Source organism: Meriones unguiculatus, chromosome 14, assembly GCF_030254825.1.
Source record: "Meriones unguiculatus strain TT.TT164.6M chromosome 14, Bangor_MerUng_6.1, whole genome shotgun sequence".
NCBI classification, from domain to species: domain Eukaryota; kingdom Metazoa; phylum Chordata; class Mammalia; order Rodentia; family Muridae; genus Meriones; species Meriones unguiculatus.
Genome location: NC_083361.1, coordinates 25,707,880 through 25,722,191, shown reverse-complemented (window position 1 = coordinate 25,722,191; position 14,312 = coordinate 25,707,880).

The following is a 14,312-nucleotide window of genomic DNA, read 5'->3' as shown; positions in this document are numbered from 1 at the left end:
CCCTGGCAAGGGGCTTTTAGATGGGTGCTGGGTATGAGGACCACTTGACTGACTGAGTTGTTGTGCAGTGAGTTCTCATCCCTGGTTACATATTGAAACTCATTCAGAAAACTTCAAAACAAACAAATCTGATGTTCAGAAGTGGGTGCAGTGGTACATAGTTGTATCCCAGTTCTTGGGAGCTTGTGGCAGGCAGATTGCAAGTTTGAGGACAGCCTGGACTATGTAGAAATTGTCTGGGGGTTGAGGAGGAAGAAAAATAAAATCTGATGTCTAGATACAAATAGAATTAATTGCATCAGAGTCCCTGAGTCTGGTGCCTAAGCATAGAATCACCTCCCTAAAATTTCATTAAGAAGTTCAGAGTAGGAAGTTGAAAATTTACCTGTATAATCACTGCTTAGAGTCTACCATTAGCACAAGTTTTCATATCAATATCCACTGAGCAATATGCATTTTTGTCTCTCAATCTCTAAATCAATCATTCCTCCAGACATTAACCCATCTTAATTTAAAAAAGTAAGTTAATTATGAGTGTGAAGGAAGGAATTGTTGAGCTTTTATTTACTTATTGAGAATTTGTTTGCTGAGTAAAGAAAAAAAAAACTACGATTGTAATTGTACAGCACTGTGAGTATAATATCACCATATCCTTAAGTTGTTAGGGAGACAATTCTTCCTTCTTTCCTTCCTTCCTTCCTTCCTTCCTTCCTTCCTTCCTCCCTCTCTCTTTTTTTTTTTTTAATGAACTCATACTTTATAGCCCAGGCTGGCTTTGAATTCTCAATTCCCTTCACCTCAGTCTCTAAAAATGATCCATTATGTGTGAGAGAAAAGATTATCTTTTAAGCTTAAATTACTGTGCTTAAGAGATCTACAAAACAAAAATGCCTCTAAGCTATAAGCCCCACTTGCCCAAGGACAGATAACTTCTCTGAATGCTGGGGGCTGTTGTTCATGCAAGATAACAAGCCACATGTTCTCACTTCTGTAAACAAGCTTGGTTGCCCAACAGCATAGAATGTGCTTTATCACATGTAGGCAGGGGTTATGTATGCAGAAAGCATCAGGATGTATGCTTGCCCCTAACTCCACAAAGGTGGGAAGTACATAGCCTTGTTGGTTTTGCCTTTATAAGCCTCTGACCGATGTACTTTGGTGTAATATTCTGCAAATCCTGGGTATGGTTCTGATCAGTATCCATGCACCTGGCCAGTATTTAATAAAGCTTCAAGTTTGACTCAAAATTTGTGATAGTGGTCTTATTCTTTCATGGTAGAATTAACATTTTTCTGGAGGCACCAGTGAAATCAAACCATCCACCCAAATTGTAAAGCCAGACCTTTACTCTGGGACCCTAAGGCTGAAGAGTCCTGTCAGGAGGTACATGCTGAGGCATTCTTTCACTTTTGCAGACCACCAGAGTGAACTTCTGGGCTGAGAAAAGCTGCATCTGCAGAGGCTTCCTCTGCTAAGTTATTGTCATTTTCTGTGACATCTAGTCTGTTGGGAGCCCAAGCTAGGATGTGGATAGGGTTGATGGGGCTCAGACACTCTCTCATCCAGGGAAAAAAAGTGAAATATCACCCACCCACCTTGTTCTGGTTTTTAAGAAAGGCTTTGGTTTTGGTTTTTTTCAAGACAGTGCTTCTCTGTGTAGCCTTGGCTGTCCTGGACTTGCTTTGTAGACTAGGCTGGTCTCAAACTCACAGAGATCCACCTGCCTCTGTTTCTCAGAGTGCTGGGGTTACAAGCATGCACCACTGAGCCTGGCTTATCTTTGAGCTTTATGGTCACTGGATTCTGTTTAGCAGGATTCAAATGTCATTTGGGTGTGGATAATATTAAAGTTGTTTCATGCTGTTCTACTTTATTGAAAATCTGGCTCTGGAGTTGGGCTCACCTTTCTGTAGACCCAAACATGTTTATTTAAAAGTCCTCTCTGTCCTATGTCAGCTGAGCCACCTAACTCTGTGACAGGGAAAAGAGAGCAGAACAAAACAGCTAAAAGTTTGAGTACTGACTTCATTTGACTGCCTAAAACTTTTGCTAGGATATACACCTTGTTTCAAGATTTGCAACACTATTATGTGAACTTTCTGTAGCTCCAGATTTTTAAGTTTATTGGGTATAGTTAAAAATATTTTTTAAGAAGTTAATTAAAACTTTTAACACTGGGGGTTGATAGTTAAAAATCTATACACAGGTAATCTTAAAGGAACCTTTAAGCAATATCTGGCTTGCTGCCCTCTTAGCTGCTAACCCCTTTTGGGAAAGAGGCAACCATGAAGCTGGCAGCCATCTTTGCTTGGGTTGGAAAGGGTGGGTGCCATGTGACTTCACTACCATCTTGATTAAAGGTGACAACATTGTATTAACCAACCAACCAAGGAGGCAACAACAGGTCTCCAAGATATTTTGAACTAGGATAGATTTTTATGTGATAATTCTTGTCCTGAAAACAAAGTCATAAAAAATAAGGTTTCTGAAGGATAGGATTTAAAAAAAACAATGCTTATTTAATGAGGTATTAAAGCGGCACCGTCATGCATTTATATACAAGATTGTATCTTGTGCAAGCAGCTTTTTTAGCTTGGAGTAGCAACCCCCCTTCTTCCCCAGGGCTGCAGCTACCTTGTTAGCTCATTTTGTATGTAAAAATCAGGCTTTGCTTTTTCTAGAGCTACTAGGTCTCCTGCTGAGAAAGGCAGACAAGTTTGCCTTGCTAATAGGTTTCTTTTCTATTTTTTTTAGGTTTCTTTTTCTATTTTCTTTCTCCTCTCTGTCTGTCTCTGTCTCTGTCTCCTATCTTGAGACATTATTTCTCATCATGCTAAAAACATCTCTATATCCAGCTCTCCGGACAGAGGAAATAACGTTTGTTTGTTTTTTTTTTAAAACACCCAAAGCCATAGCATAGACTCAAAGGCATAAATCTACTCCAGATGTTTTTCATATACCTGTTAATTCATTTTTCTACAATGTAGATTTCAGTACATATTACAAAAAGTGGAAATGCTACTATATCTAAAACTTTTATCTATTTGTAAACTAAAAAAAATTCATGTCGAGGGAGTCTGAAAACTTGAATTCACTTGTTACAGGCCAAATGGACTCCAGGTAAGTATTCCTGTCATGTCAATCAACAACCTAAGCTTCCAAGCCTATTGCCTATTCCTGAATGGGAAGCTCCAAATGTAAGATTTTCCTTTAAGTTCCTAAACTTTAACTTCTACTCCTATTCTATATCTGTCCCGGGAGATTTCCACTTTTCTAACAGACCCCATGCAGAAACTGCTTTGGACTACAAACTGCTCCAAATGGCTGTAAGTCCTGTACTTGCTGCAAGCTGATGTGAACCAGTCGAGCCAAAATGATTGCTCTCTGTCTCTTCAGCTGGGTCAACTAATCAGATGCTTCTGATGAATTCCCCATTGTCTGAATCTCTTCCCAGCCTTTGACTAGCATTCCAGCCTTACTGGGCCTTCCCAATTACATCCTAATTTCAGCACAAAGTAGTCACAAAAGAGAATACCTCAACCTTTATTCTCAATAGGCTGGAATGTTAGGTCAAAACAAAAAACAAAACAAAAACAAACAAAAACCCCAAACAAAGAACAACAACAAATTCCCTGGCCTGGGGACAAAATGGTTACCTATGGTGCCTACTGGAATACCAGGAAAGGTACCTGTTAAAACTAAGTAGGTCAGGATCTATCAACAGCTACTATCATTACCTTAAGTAGTTCTACATTATGAAAGGGCACTTGGACGGCTCTATGTAGAATAAAGAGGCTATTTTATGTCTTTAAGAAAAAAAAATGCTGTTTTTTTTTTTTTTTTTTTTTTTTACAAACAATTAGGAATCATTAGAAACAATCTGGTTGTACTAAAACTAAATAAAAAACAACCCTAACAAAACTAAAAACAAACAAATTTGCAAACATGGGGACCTGAGATGAAATAAATGACTGGTCACTATTCCCATTTTTAGGGTTCCTCCTAGATAGTAACTCTGATGTCAGCCATCGTAAAGCCTTTGGCCCTTCTGTTTCTGCTAATTTACTTTCGGTCTTTGCCTCAATAATGCCTTTACTAGATATGTAAATTTCCATCTAGGTGCCATTAAGCAGATGGTTATTAGAACCTTGTATAAACAGATACCCACCACAGAGTCAAGGATTTGACTCAGGATATAACTCAAGGGGGAACTGAGGGATAAAGTTATGTTTTAAGTTTAAATTACTGTGCTTAAGAGATCTACAAAACAAAAATGCCTCTAACCTGTATGCCCCACTTGCCCAAGGACAGATAACTTCCTGGAATGACGGGGCCTGTTGGTCACATAACAAACCACATGTGTTTACTTCTATAAACAAGCTTGGTTGTCCCAAATGCACAGGATGTGCTTCTTCACACATAGGCAACAAGTACAATGGCAGGAAGTATGTCAGAATGTATGCTTGTCCCTGATTGGCTACATCCTTCCCACATAGCCTTTTGAGTTCTGTTCTTATAAGGTTCTGACTAATGTACTTTGGTGCAATACTCCGGGAATCCTGGGTATAGACCTGGCAGTGCCCATTGTCCTGGCTAGTACTTAATAAAGCTTGTTTCAAATTTGACTCAAAAATTATAGCACTGGTCTTATTCTCACCTAGTGAGATTAACACATGCCAGATCCCACACATATAATTTTTATTGAACAATTTTTTTTCTGTAAACAAAAATAATCATGTGTCAATTCTTATGCCTTAAGAGTAGCTATATGGTTGTTTTTCATTACTCTCTATACTGTGCCCATATACTACAGACATTCCATTATATCTATGGAGTAAAGACACTTAACATGGTTGAATGCATTCTTCGTCCACACGAAAATACTCGATAGTTTGTCATGCACATTTTTGTTGCTGTGATCAAAATATTTTACTGAAACATCTTACAGGAGAGAGATTTTGGCTTACAGTTTTAGAAGATTTTAGTCCAGTGATGTAGGGAATGCATAACAATTTAGTTTGTGGCAGCAGGAGTATGGCTAAGGCTGTTTACATCATGGTGAACCAGGAAGGAGAGATGTAGGGAAGAAGGAACCAAGGCTGGGTAATAACCTTCAAAGGCCCACTCTTAGTGATTTCCTTCTGCCAGTTAGGCTCTACTTCCTAAAGGTACCACAGCTTCCCCAAAGCATCACCAGCTGAGGAACAAGTTTCCCGAATATGAGGCTGTGGGAGACATTTCAGATTCAAGCCACAACATATCCGTACTTACTTTTAGTCACTGATAGGTCTTCCTTTCTGTGGGACTCAACATTGCTTTCTGCTTTCTTGCTGCTCCCAAACTTTCCTTCTGAATTTACTTAGGCTCTTTCTCATTCATCTGTGTCATTTGATAGTTTGCATTTCAATAACAGAGGAAGCATACTGATGTGACTATTTACTACTGACTCTGACTGGCTCCCATCCATCCTCCACTCTCTATTGTTAATGAATTCCACATGCTCTCTCTTCTTTGGCCATTGAACAATCAAAGCAGTGAGGAGTCTGGCAGCATCAGCAGGAAAGGGAGAAGCCAGGGTATTTCTTACTCTCTCGTTTTCTCTTTCCTAGAGAGTATGGTTTCTTGAGCAGTGCCCTGGCAGTTTTGCTTTGTCTGTACTGTGGGAACACCCTCTTCTCCCAGTGTGACCCCTTATAAGATACTCTCTGTCAGCCTAAGGGGAGACACATTTTAAGGTGTGCTTCCTTATACCAAGTTTGTTGTGAATGGTATAGAAACCAACAGGTTGCCTTCTGTAGTTCCAGCTAAAGAAAAGTCTGGGCATTGTTTGACTGTTCATGACAAAGAGATGACGGACAAGATGCTATGTTTGCATGCGATGCTGGACTATGGAGAAAGCTACACTACAATGAAAGATTCTGCACCTCTGGTGAATTAGCTAGCTAATCTACAAGCTCTCTTGGATTTCATGTTATGTGAGATAGAAATGTCTTATAAAATGCAACTTTTTGGCTTTGTTATTTGTGGTCAATGAATTTTACCTGTACATGTAGGAAATAGGACCTACTGCATCCTCTGCATGTATTCACAAGGAGCCATAGTTTGAGCACTAGATACAAGCAGTACACCGTTGAGGAAATCCCCATAAAAGTCTACATCTCTTTGGTAAGATATATAAACGAGCTTGGGAAACAGGTAGGCAGGTAAAAGAGAATAGCTTCTGCTTATACTTTAATTATGTCTAGCTCAAGACAGATAGGTGCCTGTGGTGGTTTGAATAAACATGGCCCACATAGACTCCTCTGTCTGAATGCTTGGCCCATAGAGAGTGGCACTGTTAGGAGGTGTGGCCTTGTTGGAGGAACTGTGTCACTGAGGAGGCGGGCTTTGAGGTCTCTTAAATGCTCATGCTACACCTGGTGGTTCAGTCTCCTTCCCCTGCTTGTGGATCAAGATGTAGAACTCCCAGCTCCTTCCTCAGAATCATGTCTGCCTGCACGCCACCATGCTTCTTGCCATGACAATGGACTAAATCTCTGAAACTGTAAGCCAGCCCTAATTAAATGTTTTCCTTTATAAGAGTTGCCATGGCCATGGTGTCTCTTTGTAGCTAATAACACCCAAACCCAAACTAAGACAGTATCCAAGTTAAAAAAAAAATGCATGTTTTTAAACCAATGTTCACAGAATATTTGCTCAATATCATTTAATGGGAATGAGTATATCTGACTTTTTCTAATTAAAATTATGTATTTCTTTCTAGTGTTCAAGATAAGAGACATCACATGTATCGACTATAACTGAACACTTATTTGGAATTTTACAAATAGTATAACATTAGTTTCTAGTTGTTACATGTTAGTTAAGGTTAAATCCAACTTAGTTATCATTATAACATAGTAATCATGATAACATAGTAATACTTAGTAATCATGATAACATAGTTACCATGGATTAAACATATACAAAACCTCTATTCTTGGTTTTCCCAATTTCTTGCAGTGCTTTTTTTTTTCTTTTTTCTTTTGTATTTTAAGACAGTTTTCTTCAGATGACTATTCAATGGGCAAACTTTAATTTCTATTTATTTTTGTCTGTACCTGTTTTTTCTCTGTATTATATCTTTGTACCATGTGCATGCTGTGCTTGATGGGGTCAGACAGGATACTGGCTCTCCTGGAACTGGAGTTACAGATGTTTGTGGGCCACCATGTGACTGCTGGGAATGGAACCCAGGTCTTCTGGAAGGGCAGGCAGTGCTCTTAACCACTGCTATCTCTATAGCCACAAACAGGTCCAACTTTAAATGGAAACAAGCACTCATCTCTAGTGGTTAGTATTATGTCATGCATTATTTTAGTTTCTAGTGTCAGCTTGGAACCTGTTTTAGGCCATCAGTTGACTCACTCAGGATTTTGGGTCTGGGTCTCTGTAGTGCAACTTGTGTAAGCTTTTGCAATACAAATGGGTCATGGCCAGCTTGAGGGTGCTGTCTAAATTGATGGGAGTGAAACTTTCAATGAAAAGAGACATGGCAAAGAAAGCTGTTCAATCACTGCTATAATGGTGGAGTAAAGATCTCCTGTTGAAGATTTTACAGATTTGTTCTTTTCCTAAATTGGGTTCTTACAATCTGGATACTCAACTGTATGGATTTCCCTGGCCTCATTAAATTTTCACTTAAAACCCAAAAGGGTTGCCATTTTTCTACTCTAGAACACAAAAATGGTTCACTTCTTGCCGTGGAGCTTGTACTTGTGGATCTTTGAATTAGTCTCCTGGGTTTTTGGGAACTCAGGTTTTTTTTTTTTTTTTTTTTTTGAACAGTTTTCCTGATTATATGCTCCCTGTAAGGGACATTCAGATTGCTCTAGGCTCTGGAAACTGATTCTTACAAACTGATGCTTTAAAGAGTAGAAGTGAATGCTTCTACCCCTCAGTGAAGCTGCTAAGGTAGTTTGTATAAGACCACATATATAATAAATGAGAATGAGAATTAAAATCCAAGCTGCCTAACTTTCAACACATGTACATGTAACTATAATGCTATGTGTCCAGCAACTTCACATGCGAGAAAAGTCCATGATAAGCTTATTGGCTAGAAAAGATGATGGGACTCACTGCCTTGCCTTCACTTATCTGTGCTCCATGTTTCACTTCTATCCCAAATTTAGTCACTTTTAATTTACTTGTTCTTTGTTATAGATGCATGGCTTCATGCTTTCAAGTCAGCACGGGCAAGTGCAAGACATTCACACTCAATAGGACAACCTATGAGGGCATACCCGTCAAAGAAGCCATGGAGGAACACATGACCTGCTAGGGATCTCAGCTGCTCTAACAGAGAGGGCTACCAGAATTGATACATGGGCAAAACTGTCCTGTCCAGTCAGAAAGCTGAGCTACCACCAAAATGTTTGGCAATGGCAAAAAATATAAAACAAAAAATAAAATCAAAATCAAAACAAAAACAAAAACTCATTCAACACCCACATTCTTTAACAATTTCCTCTAAGTTGAAACGTTCTTCCCTGAGAGGAAGCTCCCAAGACTCAGGAGACTCAGCAAAGTACAAGGCTCATAAGGCTCATTCCCCAGCTTACAAAGCAGCTTACAAAGACTTGCCTGGGAAAGTGTGTCTGCTGGAGCTGCCTGTAAGTTGGGCAGGAAGTTGGGAGAGAGACTGTATCAGCTGTCATCCATGCTGAGATTTTTGGTGACACAGTTATCTTTTAGTCACTCATGGTCCTCTAAAGAAACTCAATAAATTTATCAGTTCACTACAGTTGGTTTTGTTAGTCTGTCATTAGTGAATAAACATTTGTTTATGTTTTCCCAGGAAACATCACATAGAAACCTCTTCTCTGGGACATTTGTTTAAGAGAAAAGAGTGGACTTTATTTCATACTCTCTTCCTTGGCTTCAAACATTCATTGGCAAGCTTCTTTTAGGTCTTCACAAGAAAGCTCAACTGTACAGTAAAAATATTTGCGGAGGTACTGAAAATGTTTGCTTGGGCTGGATGTACTAGCATATGTCTTTAATCCAAGCACTAAGGAGGCAGAGGTAGGCAGGTCTCTGTGATTTCAAGGCCAGCTTCATTTACATAGTGAGCTTTAGGACAGCCAGAGCTAAAAAATGAGACCCTGTCTCAAAAACAAAACAAAACATAAGGATGGTTGGGTAATGCAATGAAATTAGTGATGAAATTTAAATATATAAATGTAGAGAAGTAGCTTAAGCCATTACTGTGAAGTGCAGAGAAACAGAGAAAGATAATGCTAAGCCTATCTTGCGTATTGAGCTGGATTTACACTGAAAGCAGGAAAAAAATGTTTCTAACAGAGTAGTAGTGGGCTCTGCAGAGCAGAACTAGTCCATAGTCATGTCACATTTCACTCTAGAGTTCCACTCAGAAAAGTGAAATAACCCCAAGGAAGGCCTGGCTTACCTGATTTACTCTTTTTTCAGGATGAAATGTAAGTGACTGGCTGAAGGCAGAGCCCACGCCCTTGAAAATGGGAGTGTCTTTAGACATACTGTGGGGCGAGAAGTCAGCTTTGAATACCAGCCAGAGAGCTGACTGTAGACATTAGCTGTAGCTAGAAGCAACTGTGGTGCCGGGCAGATGCTTCCTGTCATGGTTTATACTTCTCCTCATCTTATTGCTGGATGAGGAAGCAGCAGCCTGATGGTGCGTAAGGAAGACTATCTGCATCAAGTACAAGCAGAAACAGAGCTAACCAAACTGTCTCCTGCCACCAACAATCATATTGTCGGGGGACAGGTTTCAACTTTAAATAAAATTCAGAACTTTACTCAAATTTTGGAACATTTGGAATACTGGATTCTAACCAGGTATGCTCAGGAGATATTGTTTCGGAATGGACTGTTCTGGATTTCTGTTGAAGGACTAATTTCTCTAAATGGGCAAAAAGAAAGGAAGGAAGAGTAGGTTCTGATTGTGTGTTAGGACAGTTATCTTTTATTTAAAAATATTTATTGTTATTTTAAGTGTATGAATGTTTACCCCTTATGCATGTGTATCACATGTGTACCTGGTACCTATGGAGGCCAGAAGATGTTGCCTTCCCTGGAACTGAAGTCATAGATGGTTGTGAAGTGCCATGTGAGTGCTTTACAAAAGTAGTGAGTGCTGTTAAACACTGAGGCATCTCTCTAGCCCCCTCCCACTTTCCTTCTTACTTTTAAAAATTAAGTTTTTTAAAAGTAAGTTAAGAGATGGCTCTTTGGTTAAGAACACTGTTACTCTCATAACATGTAAACACACACACACACATGCATGCACACACACAAAGTCAGTGCGTTTTGGGTTCTGAGCTCAGGCCATCAGGCTTGGCAGCCAGTGCTTTTCCCTAGTAATTTTGTCAACCTTGCTAGGATCTAGGATCACCTGTAAGAAAAGTCTTTGTGCATTCCTGTGAAGGATTATCTAGATCAAATTAATTGGCCAGCACCACACATGAGGAGCTACAGGCAAAGCCTGAGATGGGAAGAATCAGTCCTCTCCGGGGCTGAAACCCCTCCCCTGAGACAGGTTATCTAATTCCAGGTCATCCATAGAAGACTTTGTAGCCAGATATTGGCTATTTTATTGGATTCCTTTTCCTACCTCTCCACACCACCTCTATCCCTTCCAACACCTCAACACTAGGTGGGAGAAAGAGGTTAGAGGGAAAGGGGGCATTGATGTTGTTAGACTACTTCCTGCTGTTTAGGGGCACCGGGTTCCTCAGCGAGAGCTTGATCTTTGTCATCAGGATAGCTCCAGCCAGCATTCCAGCAACCAGCAACAGCAGCATGAGCAACCAGCAACAGCAGCATGAGCAAACAGCAACCAGCAGCAGGAGCGGTAGCAGCGAAGCAGCAGGGAGAGCAGCAGCCACTGCCGCCTCTCTTGAGGCTCTGGCAGTTTATATACTTCAGAGAGTATATATACTTCCCAGAAGTATATACTCCCCAGAATTCCAAGCATAAACTATCCTTAGCTGACAAAATCATGCCCCTGCAAGAATACAAAGCAAGGTATAGTCAGTTGCCCCATCTCCCACACTTGGGATCAAAGAAAACAAAACAATAAACAAACAAAAAAGAAAAACCAACCAAACAATCAAACAAAAACAAAATCTTATTCACATAACGTTTGTGTGTTTTTAAAGAAACCAAAAATCCTCACTACATTTTCCACCTTTCTCTTTTAAGCCATTAATTATACTGTGTGTAGTGAGAAATTAAAAACAAGAGACATTTTCAATGAACTAAACGCTTTTTCAGATCAGTGCCCAGATTTTCAGGAGCCCTCTCTTGCTCAGTTCTAATCTTTGTAAGTTTTAATGGTATCCACAGTTTTTCATTTCCTGTGGAAACATACACAAAATCATGTCCCTAAACACAAAGTTATTGCAGGCTTACATTCTGATGTTAACACATCCTTATAGAATATAAACTGATTTAATTCTACAGCTTTTTTCTATAACCCATTGTCTCTCGGCTGCTGCTGTTCCTTTTCCATTAACACTCAGAAAGTTGAAAGTTAACAAAGCATTATTTAGTTTATCCCTGGTTGTCTTTACTTGTCCTTTTTATTTTATAAGCATTTCTTTAAAAGTGTGATTAGATCTTTTACAACTGCTTGCCTTGTAGGATTGTGTGGTATTATCTGTAATATGCTTTATATTATAATAGGCAAAGAACTGATTCATCTTACTGCAGACATATGCAGGGGCATTGCCAGTCTTAATTTGTACAGGTATCCCCTTAACAGCCATTACTTCTAATTCATGTGAAAATACAGAGTCAGCCTTTTCAGAACTCAAAGTAGTTGCTCATTGAAACCCTGAATATGTATTGTATACAAACTTTAGTTTTCCAAATTCTGCAAAATGAAACACACCCATCTACTAGATTCCATTTCTTTTGGTACCCCTAAAGGTTACTTCTGGTGGGTAATGGAGTTTAGTTATATAAAAACAAGTAGGACAATGTCTTATAATTTTCTTGGCTTGTTGCCAGGTGTTAGAAATTTTTTTCTTTAAACCTTTATTGTTAACATGGTGTTTTTCATGAAAATTTGACGTGTCTAACAAATTTACTATTAATAATTGGTTAATTTCTTCATTTCCTTGTGCCAATGGACCTGGGAAGCCTGTATGGAACTGAGTATGGGTGATATGCGATGGAGGCTAGAAGGCGGTGGATCCCCAGCAGAATAGGTGGTTAGGAGTCACCTGACGTGGGTGTTTGGGAACTGAACTCAGGTTCTCTGGAAGAGCAGCACGTGTCTTTAACCATTGAACCATCTCTTAGCACCCCTCTCAGGTTCTTAACAATAAAACTTTATGCCTTAAATTGTCTTTTTGGTGACCACCTAGGAATACAATCTGCCTTATATAAAAGAACATGATTAAGTCTAATGTTAACTTTTTTTTTTAAATCTTAGAACCATAAGTTGTAGTAATCTTAATTTTTGCCTTTAGCACACATTTATCATTGGTTCATTCTTGTTCTTTTTGTCCTTTCCTTTCTCTTTACCTCTGTCATACCTTCTTTCTAACTTATATCTTCCTTTAGGAAGTCTTAAACATCAGTGCTTTGAATGGAATTGAACTTTCAGATTTCCTAACCTTTGTATATCTGTTGCATTTGTTGTGTTATATTTGGAATCTGAATAAACACTGAATATGACAAGGTCACCACATCAGGAGAAAAAAAGACCCGCCATTTCTTTTGATTTTTCTAGAATTCTAAGTGCATCCCTAAAGCTCAAAGGAAGGGTGTGGTTTTGACTCAAGCTTTGCCCTACTGGCCAACGTCAGGGAGTCTGGGTCTAGTTAGAGGGACTGTAACAAAACCTGACAGTAGACAAGTCTGATGTGGTTTGAAGTTTCATTATGAAACTTCTGTGTACTTCTGCTTTTCACCCAGTTGTGTCACAGGAAAACAACTAACACATTTGTTTCAGTTTTTGCTGACCATCTGTTTAGAATAACACAAATACACTGTATTTAAATATTCTGCATTTCAAGATGTTGAAATTTAATTATTTCCTTATTCATAAGCCAGTTTAAAGCTTTAAAAATGTTTCTTCAGTCGTGATTACATAAATACAAACACATACGCTACATACATATTTATAGCTATCTCTTGGTGTTCACTGATAGAACACCGAGAATCCAGGACCTTCTTCGTGTACCAAGATCTGCAGATGTTCAGACGCCATATAAAATATGTTGGTGTTTTCATATAAATTATGTATATCATCCTATATTCTTTTAAGCCATTATGTATATCATCATATATTCTTTTAAACCATGCTAGGTCACTTATATTTAATACAAGGAAAGTGGTATATAAAGAAAACATGTATGTACTCAATACAAGTGAAATCTTTTTGAAATAGTTTTGATTTATAGTTGGTTGAATGCAGGGATGAGGAATCCACAGATATGGTAGTTCAACTGTTTATGCACAGCATTATATATTTGTATAGAGTATTTAAACTTGAACATAAACTATTGGAAGTTTAAATTAGTTCACTATATAAAAGTTTATATTAATTATAGAGTAATTTGAAACTATAAAAATTAGAAATCAGAAAATAGTATGGGATAATTTCTTCAACATATTGTCAACTAATATTGTACTAGGTGCTGAGAAGAGCTCACAGATGACAGTACATAAGATTGTACCCTTTCAGAGAAAGACACAAATAAAACACGTGTATTTTAAACAGTCAACAAAAGTCTAAAATTTCCTGGGCATTTTCATCACTAAAGCATCTACCTGTTTTTCAGTCTTTTATATGTAGGCTCAGTTAACCCAGAGATCAGTGATTTGAGTACCAAGATTAAACTTGAGACAGTCGGTATATGAAAAGAAGAAATTAGGAAGAAATTTTTCTATTTGTTAGATGGATTGGGACTGTAGGGTAGGTGGATAAATATTAAAAAGTGTAAAATTGTTGTCTGTGGAAGGAAAAGAAACTGGAGGTGGGGAAGAGTTACAGTCATGCATGTAATTCTAGCTTTTAGGGCAAAAGCTGAGGCTTTGGCAGCCTAGTAATATAGGTTTGGCCACCCACCCCAACACCCTAAAAGATGAGCAATGGTGGAAATCAGTGGCCCCAAATCTGTTTTGGGGTATTGTTATGAAAGTTAGTTTTGATGGGCAAGCTGTGGTCTGTTTGATTCCTGACTTGGTTCGTGTACAACAAGGGAGTTTGATGAAGTCCTCATGGATGTCATTACTTGAAAAGATCAATCTGGTACCTACAACGTGATCATTTTTGCTCC